At 40.7% G+C, this 15,359-nt stretch overlaps 1 long non-coding RNA gene across 1 annotated transcript in view; it reads left to right on the top strand.

Moving 5' to 3' along the window:
• Nucleotides 1-13,886, top strand: part of LOC147871156 (uncharacterized) — a 123,749-nt gene extending 109,863 nt beyond the window's left edge. Inside the window, exon 3 of the long non-coding RNA XR_015532584.1 lies at nt 12,880-13,886. This is a non-coding gene — a long non-coding RNA (uncharacterized LOC147871156). The remainder of the gene's footprint in view (nt 1-12,879) is intronic.
• The last annotated feature ends 1,473 nt before the right edge of the window (nt 13,887-15,359 follow it).

The raw sequence follows: 15,359 nt of genomic DNA, 5'->3' as shown, positions 1-15,359 counted from the left end.
TTGTGGGTTATACTAACTGTAGTTATTTTCCTGTGGTGATACTGATGAAAACCAAAAATAGAACGTCATTCACCACAATTCACCGTCTGGGATTTATCCGCGTCACTGACAAGCATAAATCAGTCACGTTTCCTCGAAGTTCACCTGCAGTTTCATCTGCAGGTTGGAATTGAGCCCAGTGTGACACATCTTAGTACAGAGGTTCATGTTGAATGAAATGTTAAGTGGAATACACAAAGAAAACACATTATGTACAAGCCATCCTTTCTTAAGATGTGGAGGAACATGTTACCTTATGTCCAGGACTCTGGGGTAAAATGTTTTTTTTCAATTACTGGAACTGTTTCATGCGGTGCCCCAACGAATGGACCTGTGTTCTTAGACCCATTTTCAGTGTGTAAACCATCCCAGTCTGCATTATCATCTGTTCTGCCTTTGATGTCCTCACATGGCTCTCAGCACGATGCTTTTTATATGCGGTGTGCATTGTGTCTCGAGCACACAGCGTGACCGCTACGGATGTTATACAAGAAGTCACTTGTCATGTAAAGTAGTAAAGCCCTCCAGGCCGGCCAACACAACAGACATAACCCGTACAGTCACTGCTACAACAAATGGACGAGATATTCAGAACTCCCGTACGTTAGATCGAAATAGAAATTACTGTCTCTGGTTTATTTAGCGACTACCCCTGTTGGAATGGGTTATGCAACATTGAATACTGATGTTAAATGCGAAAGATTAATAAAACAAACAGGAGATGATAAAGTTGCGTGATATAGTGTGATAAATATATATTTGTTTAAATCTTGTCAGTCTAATCACAATAAAATTCCTATTAAATATTAAAATATTACCATAATTAACATTTAAATATTTAAAATATATTAAATGATATTCTCTATCGAAATGTTCAATTTACATTAGAACATCAATTTTTACACGACATGTTTCAGTTCTAAAAGAACCATCTTCAGGTGTATAAAATTATATAAACTTAAAAATAATTTCTTAAATGCAACTTTTAGTCAGATGTTTATCAGATTTCAAATGATGTTTTCTTCTAGATTTATTGTATTTTTAATATCGTATTCGAAGTTGTTCTGTATGTACGTCGTGCTTAACATGATTTTGTGTGGGTGAACGTTTTGTTGTTGTTTTTGTATCATCCATACAATAAATCTAGAAGAAAACATCATTTGAAATCTGATAAACATCTGACTAAAAGTTGCATTTAAGAAATTATATTTAAGTTTATATAATTTTATACACCTGAAGATGGTTCTTTTAGAACTGAAACATGTCGTGTAAAAAAGTGATGTTCTAATGTAAATCGAACATTTCGATAGAGAACATCATATAATATATTTTAAATATTTAAATGTTAATTATGGTAATATTTTAATATTTAATAGGAATTTTATTGTGATTAGACTGACAAGATTTAAACAAATACAAACAGGTTATGTTTTTATTTTAACATCCGTTTTTTAGTATGTGTTACATAATTTTTCAAGAAAACAGATGCCCGGAATTTCAGCGATCAACTGTTACAGTTCCTTCTAGATTCGTGTGTGACAGATCAGGATTGTGACGTACATAAACAACTGATTAAGAGATTATCTTACAGCCTCGCTCATTACAGGGAATTTTTTTTCTACATTTAATGTAGAAACTCAAACTAGCCCTACACTTTGAATGTTTATTGATTTATTTAGTGATTATGACGCGGAAATATTCAAGATACGTAAAGTGATGAACAAAATTGGATGGATTTCAAAAGATAATATTTTGTAAAGAATTCCGTTTAATGAAATATAAAATGACTGAATATAAACAGAATTGGGTACATCTCATATCAAGAGTAAATGCTGTTATTTGCCGAAATTAGCGGTTCAGTTTAAACCAGGTGGAATAAATAATGTTTTACGGCCAAAAAGCCTGATGGATCTCCGAAGTCCTAAGAGGCATGAACGTCTCATTCATGAAGCGAAGGAGAGTAGGTGGGTCCTATATATGGATGTAGGAGGGATTATTAGCTTTTCAACGTAGAGATTGACTATAGAGTCAGCATTATTACTGTTTTTACGATAAATAAATGTGTGTGAGAAATGGGTTGTTTCGGGCGATACATTTAAAATTGTGAAGTGAGAGTTAGCACACTTTAAAAAAAGTGGATTATGCACGCCCTGGGGATCTTACGCCATCAAATTATAATGTTTTTTTTTGCGTAAAACTGGATCTAGAACAGGACATCTCATGAGAGGTCGATAGATATTCAAGTATTCGAGACAGGAGCTTCTTTATGTAACTCGAAGCTTCATTGCAGTCTCTGTGAACCTCAGACAGCTGATCCCATCCTGAGCCAGTTGAATCAAGTGTTTAGCGTCGACCATTTTAATATTATCTTTACATCTTCGGCTGAAAATTATTTGTCATTTAAAAGCACTACATGATTTTTATAAGATGATGAAACCGGGTTATAAGGAGAATAATTGGTCTAGAAACTGACAGAACAGCATTACGAGAAATAAACTTTGAAAAATGTATTATTAGGTTGATATAATAGAAAATATAAGATGGGCAGGGCATGTAACACGCATGACGGAGATGATATGGCTCAGAATAGGGTCTAGTGACGAATTGTGAACACGATAATAAAATTTCGGATTATAAAAGATGGGGAATTTTGTGCAAGATGAGAGACTATCAGCTTCTCAAAATGTACTTTGTTGTACGTAGTTAGTTTGGAATGTTAGTTGGCAAGGTAAGTACACAGCCAACTTACCAGCCAATTTATGCTGTACGTTTACACTTTACCCCAAGAGAAGTGATGTTTCAATTGCGCTGTTTACACTTCCCTATTTGGCCTGTTTATCAATCAGAACACATTACCAGACAGGTAGATAACACCAATGACGTATTACGTCACGTCAATTAACATGAATGGTGTCATTCATTACGATCAGATTGCATATCAGTGGGAGTAGTGATTCCACAGATCCAATTAACCGAAGAGCTAATGGTTCAGACCTTGTCACTCATACTCACTTAATATTCGGCGCCGTGCGTACTGATCCGTGTTTTTCCTGTTCATCTACGTCTTGTGATTTTCAGTTAGGCTTCTCTTATTTTTCTCGCTTTAATCTCAAAGCCAAAAAATGGATATAATAAACGGAGTAAATCCGAAAATTTTACATTGAGCCATCGAGGTATCAGTCAAAGTAAAGCCTCTATTATCTAAACTGAAAATATCACGCTATTCCCAGACATCAACATGTAATTTTCATGCTTTAATTGTTTCAAACTAACTAACTAACTTTTTCTTTGCATTCCCAAATAAGAAACCGCACGAGACCGGTACCTAAATGACTTGTTTCAATGCTAGGACCCCCAACTGTTGGAAACAGTTGTAGAATCTAATCCCTCCCTCAATAAAATCTTCTCGGGCAATCAGCCGCGTCAACTGGTTAACGTAGTAAACCGACGTTTCGGGGTTCTGAACCCTGATGATGGGGACAGAGTTTGTTCCCGAAACGTCGGTTTACTACGGTAACCAGTTGACCCGGCTGATTGCCCGAGAAGATTTTATTGATTGTACTCGCCGCGAAAGTCTCGGATCCTATATAATTCCTCCTTGTCTCCTATAGATCCTCGGCCGACAATTCAAGGACGATCTTGCAGATCGGTAACTATACTAACCACTAAGATCTAAATGTTGACACAAACTTTGTCGATCATAACAATTTCTGGGTTTTTTTATCATAAATCTTTTCCGTGTTCCTTTTACTGTGGTGTGTTACATTTGTCTTTGATTCCTAAAGAAACTGGCGCGCAGCTAAACAGAAGTCAGGTAAGAAAGTTTTACGTTCCTTGTCTTACACCACCGAGTATTATTATCAGCTGGATATCGCTGTGAGTAGGAAATAAATATGGACCCGTAGGGATTAGAACTTTGCCTGTCATTTTGTATGGGTGTGAAACATGGTCTCTCACTCAGAGGGAGGAACACAGATTGCAGGTGTTTGTGAATCGGGTGTTGAGGAGGATATTTGGGCCTAAGAGGGAAGACGATGGGACATGGAGAAAACTTCACAATGACGAGCTTAAAAATCTGTACTCCTCCCCCAATATTGTCAGGGTGATTAAGTCGAGAAGAATGAGATGTTCAGGACATGTAGCATGCATGGATGGGCCAAGAGGTGTGCTCCGGGTATTGGTCAGGAAGCCTGAAGGAAAGAGACCGCTGGGGAGACCTAGACGTAGATGAGAGGATGTCAGGCGGGATCTTTGGGAGATAGGAGTTGAAGGAGACTGGATTTTGTTGGCCCAGGACAGGGTCCGGTGGAGGGTTTTGGTTAATTCGGTGATGAACCTTCGCGTTCCCTAAGCCATCTAGTTGGTTGGGTCCACTATTTGGGAAGCCTGAGGGGAAGAGACCGCTGGGGAGACCTAGACGTAGATGGGAGGATAATATCAGGCGGGATCTATGGGAGATAGGAGTTGAAGGAGACTGGATTTTGTTGGCCCAGGACAGGGTCCGGTGGAGGGCTTTGGTTAATTCGGTGATGAACCTTCGCGTTCCCTAAGCCATCTAGTTGGTTGGGTCCACTATTTGGGAAGCCTGAGGGGAAGAGACCGCTGGGGAGACCTAGACGTAGATGGGAGGATAATATCAGGCGGGATCTATGGGAGATAGGAGTTGAAGGAGACTGGATTTTGTTGGCCCAGGACAGGGTCCGGTGGAAGACTTTGGTTAATTCGGTGATGAACCTTCGGGTTCCCTAAGCCAGCTAGTTAGTTAGTTAGTTAGTTAGGGATTAGAACCACAATTATGACGATGTATGGTCGTATCAGAACACTGTACGAAAGGTTTTATCGTTTAGTAACCATGGATCAGTGACTAGCTCGTGAAAATAAGTGTCATAACAAAACGTTCTGTGACTAATAATTCTAAAATTTGGCAGGATCGTTGTTATGCTATTCCTGGACCGTCGTCAGAGAGCACGTAAAAAAATAAACTAAAAACAACAGAGGAGCAAACATTTTTAAAATGCAGTTGTGAAATTAAGAACATAAAAATAACATTCAATGCCCAAATGAAGGTTAACTCGTGTATTCGCATCGGGAGATTACAGAATAGACAATGGGCTATAGAAAGACTCCTCTTTAATGCTTCGCCCAAGCCAACTCTTTTGCAGTCCATAGGAAAGGGCGAAGGGCATTAAAAAGAGAGTACCACAACGACCCACGTGTCATTTACCATCATAATTCCCAGCAGAGGGCAGGCTCTGATGTAAGCTAACATTTTCATATGCAAACGAAATGGGTTAGCCGCGTTAACCCTGTGGAGGGCCATAAACCTGCTCTATTTTACACGCGCACGGAAAAGTATCTCCTTTATACGACACCGAGGACAGAAAAATCGGCATCGGTTTTCAATGTATTTTTTAAATATTCCAATGTTTTACGTCTGGAAAGATGATCTGCCCTACTACCTCGCCGCAAATTGTCTGACTTGTTTCTCTTGAAGTAGCCGGTTGAGATCTTGGCCGCGAAAAGAGCTGCCTTCTTTTGTTTCCCGTGATATTCCTCAGTTCCTTAAGTTGAATGGTGTAGAACAATGAAATCTGCTGTGGTCTATTTAGTTTTTAGCCAAGAATTGATTTTCCAAGTGATTGACTTCTGGGATGTTGTTCCGTATAGTCTGGTAGAAGTTTACCGACGTTTTAGAGGTCTTTGCTGCTGCCATAATCGCGGCGATGGACCTTGTTCCAACGCATTCCCATGGTCTTCACAAGAACTCAATTATTCACACTTTCTAAACAAAGAAATGTCTCATTTTTAAGGATAAATACGAAGTGCGATCGGAAAGTTTCAAGACTGCGCCTATAAAAACCCGTACACTTATCTCAGGTATTAAATTCATCCATCACCCTCGAAGTAGTTCCCCTGGGAGTGAACACAACGATCCCAGCGCCGCTGCCAAGCCTGGAAGCATCCCTGGAAATCTTTCTTTGTCAGCCTGTCAAGCACCATCTGCGATTCTGCCTGAATCTCTTGCCAAAGACTCGCCACAACGGCTACGGAAACCTATGAAATGCTAAAGCAAGCATTTGGGGAGTCCGCAATGGGTCGTGCACAAACTTTTGTGTGGCATTCACGTTTTAAAAATGGCCGAACCTCTGTCGATGATGACGAGCGTTCTGGACGACCATCTTCGAGCACAACGCCCGAAAATGTTACGAAGATTCGGCAGGCCATTCACGAAGATCGACGTCGTACCATCAACGACTTGTGCGACATTGTTGGGATAGGCTATGGGACCTGTCAGCTGATTCTAAAGGAAGAACTCCACATGCGACGCATCCTGTCTGAGGACCAGAAGCAGAATCGACTTCTCGTTTGTCAGGAGCTGAAAGATCTTGCAAGAACCGACCCCAATTTCCTTTCTAAGCTCCGTGTGACTTCTTCCTCTTCCCAAAGATGAAAATTCAGCTAAAGGGAAGGAGATTTGAGACGATAGAAGAGATTCAGGCAGAATCGCAGATGGTGCTTGACAGGCTGACAAAGAAAGATTTCCAGGGATGCTTCCAGGCTTGGCAGCGGCACTGGGATCGTTGTGTTCACTCCCAGGGGAACTACTTCGAGGGTGATGGATGAATTTAATACCTGAGATAAGTGTACGGGTTTTTATAGGCGCAGTCTGTAAACTTTCCGATCGCACCTCGTAGACTCAGATTTTTACGGTAACAAGTGTGAAGACTGTGTGCTGGGTGTTGTGCCGTGTTGTCTGTTAGAAATTTACCGACGTTTCTGAGGTTCGTACTGCCTCCAGTATCAGTGTAATGACTCATCGCCCTGATGAGTCATTGAAGACCGCCATCTTCAACTATTTTATAGTTCGAGAAAGTTATGTGAGGATATCTAAATGTTTATTTGAAACGGTCTGCGTGTTGCGAGGTTCTGAACTAGATTTAACTCGTGAGAATCGATTCTATTACAAGAGGCTTAGTTAGACAGCTAATTATTCGACGAGTGGTTTATTTGGCATCGAGAAACTTTGAAAATGTGAGAACACTACCACCACCCGGGACGTTAAAGTTCAGGTCGCTGACCGGCGACATTAGCTAGTGGACAATGAAAGTTTCGAGGACTAAACTTGTGAGGAGTTTGCAAGTTCCGTGGAGTGAAGACCACCGTGCACCCTGGTGAGTGTCATAAGAACCAGTTGAATCCTAACACAGCAGGGGCGCGAACTGTGAAGTGTATAGTTTTACAGAAGGTGCAAGACGACCATTTCTTTCGATTCCAGGAAGTCGTAAAAATTGCTGAAGTGGGACTTGACGTCACGAGTCGTTCAGAACTCTTGAGTTCCGTAAACTGCCGCGGGTAGCGCAGTAACGGCTCAAGGCGTACACCCAGCCTGTCTCAGCGTAGATACGAAATATTCTTTTAGTTTCTTGCCTGATTACGTTTCATTCACTTGAAACAATCTATTAATTGATTAGAAGAAACACTCTAAATATGCTTTACAGATTTTACTAATCCCTTTCTTGCTGAAGTGTCGAAAAATTAACTAGTATTTGTACACCACGGCGTACGCCTCTCGCTGTTACGCAGTCGCCATTGCGCAGGCGCACAGAATAACAAATAACAACCTAAAAATCTACTTTTAATTTTAGACTAAAGCCTTTACTACTGTAGAATAACCTTTTGGGTATTTCTGTACGATATTTATTTTCACTATCCAGAAGTTAATGTGTCCCATTTAATTCCTACCCTTCGTCATGTTATTTTACTTCCTTAATGATGTATTCCGCCAAGGTGGTCTAGCGGTTAGAACGCTGGCCTCGTAATCCTGGGGTCTTGGGTTCGATTCCCGGCGATGCCCGAATTTATAACTTGTGTTGGGCAAGGCCGTGGTCTAGGCAACACGGAGTTTTCCTCCGGGGGCTTCCCCGGTTTCTCCGTGGCATCCCAACAATTACTCCATTCACATACAGAAGAAGGCAATGGCAAACCACTTCTGGATCATCTGCCAAGAACGTATATGAACAGGTCCCAGTCCGAGAAAAGGATGGAAGGATCCTGTTCATATGGACCTGTCGTCAGACAGAACACTAAATAAATATATAATGACGTATTCGAAAGTAAAATAACAAAGGAATGTCAATAATGCTACTAACTCTTTCTAATAATTCTGACGAGGAAGTTCATCAGACTCAATTTGCGTTCTTTGCACGATGTGCATAAGGAGAACGCATAATGGTTTGGTCAAATCCGTCCGTCTGTCAGTCCAGTCGATTTAACTCAAGAACAACTGGACAGATTTGGATGAAACTTAATGTCGACGTGAAAATCGTATTTTTGAATATTGTACGAATCTTGATAAGAAATGACTGATGAGGTAGACATTGAGGTGGTGCTGCGATCTAGTTGCCAAAGTAGGAACAATAGAACAAGATGAATTTAATATCTCTCAATTGACGTTGAAAATAATGCACGAGGATATTATGTGTATTCTGGTGCTGAATATATTTTCTCTGTTGGCTTTTATCTACACGGGCCTTGAAAACATTTTAATTAGTCTAATTTCATTGGTATGTTTCACCGAATTCGTCGAGAATGATTTGCTGTATTTCTGTCTTAACAGAATCACAAACTTCTTATAGGCGATTTGTACTTAGAGAATTACATTAATTTTAGAGTCTGTCAGTTGTTGAAATGTGTTTAAGTAAGATATTATGACTATCTTTGAATAATCGTGACTTAAGTACACACATGTTGAATTATTACTTCTCTCCTACAAGAAACAATTTTTGTATATTATTTGTCCTTCTCTGAAAAACAAGTTTCGCATGTTCAATTACATTCTGTGACTCGAGCTCACTCGTTCGAGAAAGGATTTGAATAATCCTGCGTTCTGTCTTATTTTTTCTCAATCAATTGTCAGACTGTACGTATATACTAACCTCTGAAACCTGTTTCGCAGAAAGAAGGTTCAAGATGGCTCGTCTTCTGGGTTGTTGCGCTGTGTAGTCTGGTAGATGTTAACCAACGTTTCAGAGGTCATACTGCCTCCATCATCAGGGCGATGACTATGAAGATTTCTGTTTTCTGGGTTGTTGCGCTGTGTAGTCTGGTAGATGTTTACCAACGTTTCGGAGGTCACACTGTCACCATCATCAGGGCGATGAGTATAAAGATTTCTGTCTTCTGGTTTGTTGCGCCGTGTAGTCTGGTCGATGTTAACCAACCACACAGCGCAACAACCCACAAGACATCCATCTTCAAACTCAACGCCGTGAAAACCTCAGATCCTACAGGAAAGTTTACCTTTGGAAAATTTTACATTTTCTTCCGTGTAGTTTGTTGTCATGCAAGCTCTTATTTGTAATTAATGGCAGTTTGACTAATATCCTTCTTGTGCTCATAAGCGCACTGTATGTTTGTAGCCCCCAGTTCCTTAGTGGGACATAAAACCTACCCCTAGCAACCACGGTCAATATCAGGATAAAGGTACTGAAGGGGAGGAACCAAAATGATGAGAAGAAAGAACAGACGAGACAATGGGAAGACGTGTTTTCCTCTGTATCTCCCCTCGAAATAGGAATTAAAACAGGGATTTGCTTTAAAAAAATACGTTGGAGATATTCACTGTGCTTAAACATGCAACAAAACTGTTGAAATCCCGATTTTGTTTACTGAGAGAAAAATAAACAGCCACAAATTTCAGTCGCGTCGGATAGAACAGTGGTATTCAACTTGGGGTACGCGTACCCCCGGGGGTACGCGAAGACATCTTAGGGGATAGTGAAAATTAAAAAAAAAATATTATTTTATGATAAACACTGAATAATCAGTAATGTAATTTATTTAATTTATTTTAGATGTAGATTATATACTATGTATAACTTGAATTATACACCAACAACTTTGGGGGTACAAAGTTGAAGATAATTTATATCTGGGGGTACGCGAAGACATCTTAAGGGGCACGTGAAATTTAAAAATATATATTATTTTATGATAAACACTGAATAATCAGTAATGTAATTTATTTAATTTATTTTAGATGTAGATTATATACTATGTATAACTTGAATTATACACCAACAACTTTGAGGGTACAAAGTTGAAGAGAAATTATATCTGGGGGTATGCGAACAAAAAAGGTTGAATACCACTGGGCTAGAAAGATATTATGAGAATGTGATGGGACAAAACAGATATCAAGTCGCTTATAACTTTTTATCATCGGTTTCGCCAATGGGAGACAGCACTTCAAGCTTTACGTCTGGTTGAAATTAAACTCTGATCCTTGGACTGCTGTTATACGGGGAATAATAGCAAACTGATGGTTTGGTAGAAACAGCTTAGGTTCGTTATGAAAATAAATTCATAAAATAATAAAAATAATTTACGTTCATAAAATTTACCTATCGTTCTTTAAGATATTCTCATTGTGCGTTTAAGCATCTGATGGAACTTACATTTCTGTAATAAAAGACATTTGGAAAAATTTCGTAATGTATTTGGAAAGCCCGCTACATTATTGGCAGCCTCGAAATGTTGATCTGATAATCTGTAAGATACGCGAACAAATTTCCCTAAATGTTCCAATTGTAACTGAAGTCTTGAATGCGATTTGAGGTTCTCACTGCAGCGAAGGCCATCGATTTTGGTCTTCTTGCTTGTGACCTCATGTAATCTTGCAAGTATTTTCCAAATTCCTTAGGCGCGTGTTGCCAACATGATCACAACGTTCTTCACAAATCCGCATTGTCTTAGTAGGATTTGAAGTTCTCAAACTAACATGGCTAACTTGTGGGTTGTAGCGCCGTGTAGTCTGGTAGAAGTTCAGAGGTCCTTGCTGCCTCCATCATCAGGGTGATGGGGAGACTCATCATCCCATTGTCTTGTTTCCCGTAACCAAGCTGTCCTGCGCGTGTTTTATCTGTGATTTGTTCCTTTAAACACATTTTTGTCTGAAAATGGAAAAAATCTATTTATTGAATCCGGACAAACTGTTTTTTATACAAAATAGGTTCTCTAATTTCCTGCGAATATTTAGAATAATTATTTTAAAGCGAGCTCCCAATATTTTAAAGTGACCGACTTCGTGAAAACAAATATAACTCCGAATTATTTTTCTACATGATTATTTTCTTCGTTGATTAATGTTACGATCAGTGGTGAAACCTCGTAAATAGGCTTATGTATTTTACAGCGTATTTAAAGACTGAAATATTGATTTAAGTAATTCAACTTATTTCAGCATTGCCATCTGCAACTGTAGTCAAGTCAATTATTCAGACCAGAACTAGTTTCATTTTAAATTAACTTACTCTAAACATTTTGTCACTCGCTCGCATATTTCAATGCATCTTGCCATATTTGTTACACTGTTAATGATTTTTTCTTCAGAACTACTTATTCTTCCTAAACGTTTATATTACAGTAATCAAACACACTTTCTTCTAACAAACACAAGAGGACCCTGGTACGAGCAGACAAGAATTCTCAGAACAATGTATGAGTTCATAATGGTCCGTCACGTGATGCCATGTAACCGCATCTTAGCCACTTAGTGAACAAACAAGGCAGCCGATGAACCTGTCTGTCTGTCTGTCTGTCTGTCTGTACCACCAGACACTTGTTTCAAGTAGACCCTTTGCTTCCATAGTTACATAACAGTGGAGTGACGAACGAAAGAGCTTTTCTTTTCAATATTTGTCCAGACAAAAAACTCGTTTTTGGCCAGAAGCCGAGCTCTCTAGTAATTCCACCAAGGATATTTCTGAGATCCTCAGCTGAAAGAGGATGTATCGTCTTGAATTTTACCTAAAGTGTTCTCACGAATTTTAAATGGTACTCTTCCTTTACATTTCGACATATATTTTACCGTAAACATCAGCAATACGAGGTGCGATCGGAAAGTTTCAGACTGTGTCAATAGAGGGCGAACCGGATGTAGTACGAGCTTCTGCCGCTAGGGGGTGCGGCCTACATTCATAATGAATCAGTGTGCCAGCCGGCATCATCGAATTAGCATTTGTTTCTTAGTTACGGGCGTTTTGGTAGTGCATTACACCGACCCTCCTGCGATTTCGGAATGGCGTGTGCATCAAATTTTGCCAAAGACTCGCCAAAACGGCTACGGAAACCTATGAAATGGTAAAGCAAGCATTTGGGGAGTCCGCAATGGGTCGTGCACAAACTTTTGTGTGGCATTCACGTTTTAAAAATGGCCGAACCTCTGTCGATGATGACGAGCGTTCTGGACGACCATCTTCGAGCACAACGCCCGAAAATGTTACGAAGATTCGGCAGGCCATTCACGAAGATCGACGTCGTACCATCAACGACTTGTGCGACATTGTTGGGATAGGCTATGGGACCTGTCAGCTGATTCTAAAGGAAGAACTCCACATGCGACGCATCGCAGCCAAGTTTGTGCCAAGGCTCCTGTCTGAGGACCAGAAGCAGAATCGACTTCTCGTTTGTCAGGAGCTCAAAGATCTTGCCGGATCGCCGGATTTAGCTCCGTGTGACTTCTTCCTCTTCCCAAAGATGAAAATTCAGCTAAAGGGAAGGAGATTTGAGACGATAGAAGAGATTCAGGCAGAATCGCAGATGGAGCTTGACAGGCTGACAAAGAAAGATTTCCAGGGATGCTTCCAGGCTTGGCAGCGGCGCTGGGATCGTTGTGTTCACTCCCAGGGGAACTACTTCGAGGGTGATGGATGAATTTAATACCAGAGATAAGTGTACGGGTTTTTATACGCGCAGTCTTGAAACTTTCCGATCGCACCTCGTATAAAATATGGCAACATACAGAACGTCCCCTGAGACTTTGCTTTGCTTTATTCGCAGATTTAGAACTTCAGCTCATGCTCGTATTGGTGAAATTAGAACTCGTTACAAGTGACAATATATCGATAAACAACACATTGTCATTATATTTGCAAGGAAAGGTCAATCATTCACTTTCTGCATTTCAAGAACCCTACACCCAAAATGATAAAATGACAGGTGCCCACTGGACATGCAGTGACACGTTACGAATGATAAAAACGGGATGAAGATAACTGTCCTCTGGGATGATGCACCGTGTAGTCTGGCAGAAGTTTATCTACGTTTTACAGGTTCTTGATGCTTCAGTCATAAGTGCGATGAGTACGCCACAAGCGAGGAATTGGTTCCACAAGGTAGAATCATGGCCGGACCAATGGGGAAGAGGGTTAGGTCTGGCTCAGAGCAAGGGAGCCGATTGGAGAAGGTCACAGCCTGGCCGGAAAGAAGTCTGACTTTGGGGAGATTTAATCAGTCTCGATTATCCGAACTTTTATCTGTCGCTTTATTTATTCTCGTCATTAATTATTAAACATTTGGACATTTGGTAGGATTCCTTGTCCCATGACATGCAGAATAACAAAACACAGAAGAACGCGGACGTATTTCCATGTCCCAGACGGGATTTGAAAACGAGATCTCAGTTTTCGGGAGGCTCAGGACTGATTATTCCTTAGACAGAATGATCAACTGAATGGGCTTACTTTACTTTAAGAATATGTCGGTTAATATTTAACGAGATCTGATTCAGTAGGCTTTGGACCTTGAAGTAGAGCGGTAGTTCACAATGAGAATCACGTTTGGAAGTATTTTACGCACACACACAATGTTATGTATCGACAAAAGACAATGTTCCAATTTTTATTTCAAGAATCATCGCCCTGATGACGGAGGCAGAATGACCTCTGAAACGTTGGCTAACATCGACCAGACTACACAGCGCAACAACCCAGAAGACAGAAATCTTCATCGCCCTGATGATGGAGGCAGTATGACCTCTGAAACGTTGGTAAACATCGACCAGACTACACGGCACAACAACCCAGAAGACAGAAATCTTCATACTCATCGCCCTGATGACGGAGACAGTATGACCTCTGAAACGTTGGTAAACATCGAACAGACTACACAGCGCAACAAACCTGAAGACATAAATCTTCATACTCATCGCCCTGATGACGGAGGCAGTATGACCTCTGAAACGTTGGTAAACATCGACCAGACTACACAGCGCAACAACCCAGAAGACAGAAATCTTCATACTAAGAATCGCCCTGATGACGGAGGCTGTATGACCTCTGAAACGTTGGTTAACATCTACCAGTCTACACAGCGCTACAATCCAGAAGACAGAAATCTTCATACTCATCGCCCTGATGACGGAGGCAGTATGACCTCTGAAACGTTGGTTAACATCGACCAGACTACACAGCGCAACAACCCAGAAGATAGAAATCTTCATACTCATCGCCCTGATGATGGAGGCAGTATGACCTCTGAAACGTTGGTTAACATCTACCGTACTACACGGCGCAACAACCCAGAAGACAGAAATCTTCATACTCACCGCCCTGATGATGGAGGCAGTAAGACCTCTGAAACGTTGGTAAACATCGACCAGACTACACAGCGCAACAACCCAGAAGACAGAAATCTTCATACTCATCGCCCTGATGACGGAGGCAGTATGACCTCTGAAACGTTGGTAGACATCGACCAGACTACACACCGCAACAACCCTGAAGACAGAAATCTTCATACTCATCGCCCTGATGATGGAGGCAGTATGACCTCTGAAACGTTGGTTGACATCGACCAGACTACACGGCGCAACAACCCAGAAGACAGAAATCTTCATACTCATCGCCCTGATGATGGAGGCAGTATGACCTCTGAAACGTTGGTTAACATCGACCAGACTACACAGTGCAACAACCCAGAAGACAGAATTTTTCAATGAATTGTTTGTGGGACAGGCTGTAGTTTACAGAAAATAGAAGAGTCCTTGGCTGATAATGGCAGTCCGCCGCCCACATGTCCGGTAGGACACGGGACAATGACATATCCTGTGTCTCTTGCAGTCCCAAATTATTTCCTCACCCGGAACGGAGTTGACAATTAAGGAAAAGTCTCTTAATCCCATGACAACGACTTCGGTGTGGGTCCATTGTAAAACCCACACGCAAACAGCACCCAGCACCGCCTTTCCGAGCAACGCATGAATTATTCATCAACATACTTTGAAACAAATGACAAACAAACGCCGTCCTTGTTACTCGCACATCCTCTTTGTGCAAAGTCTGATGATCATGAAAGTTATGTTCATTTGTTTAATTTGTCAGCTTATAAATTCAGTCATGTGATATCATACTGTCACTCAAGCCAATTGACAGATGTTCTTGAAATTTGGTATGGTCGTCATGTCACGGAGACTTTCCAACGTTCGTGTAATGTCTTTTGATCAATAATACCAACAGAGCGAACGCATAAGTTATAGAAGT

The sequence above is a fragment of the Zootermopsis nevadensis genome, unplaced genomic scaffold, assembly GCF_977971745.1.
Source record: "Zootermopsis nevadensis isolate Lab colony 2312 unplaced genomic scaffold, Znev_1.0 Znev_ptg000061l, whole genome shotgun sequence".
Taxonomy (NCBI): Eukaryota; Metazoa; Arthropoda; class Insecta; order Blattodea; family Termopsidae; genus Zootermopsis; species Zootermopsis nevadensis.
This window is presented reverse-complemented; position numbering and strand designations above follow the sequence as displayed.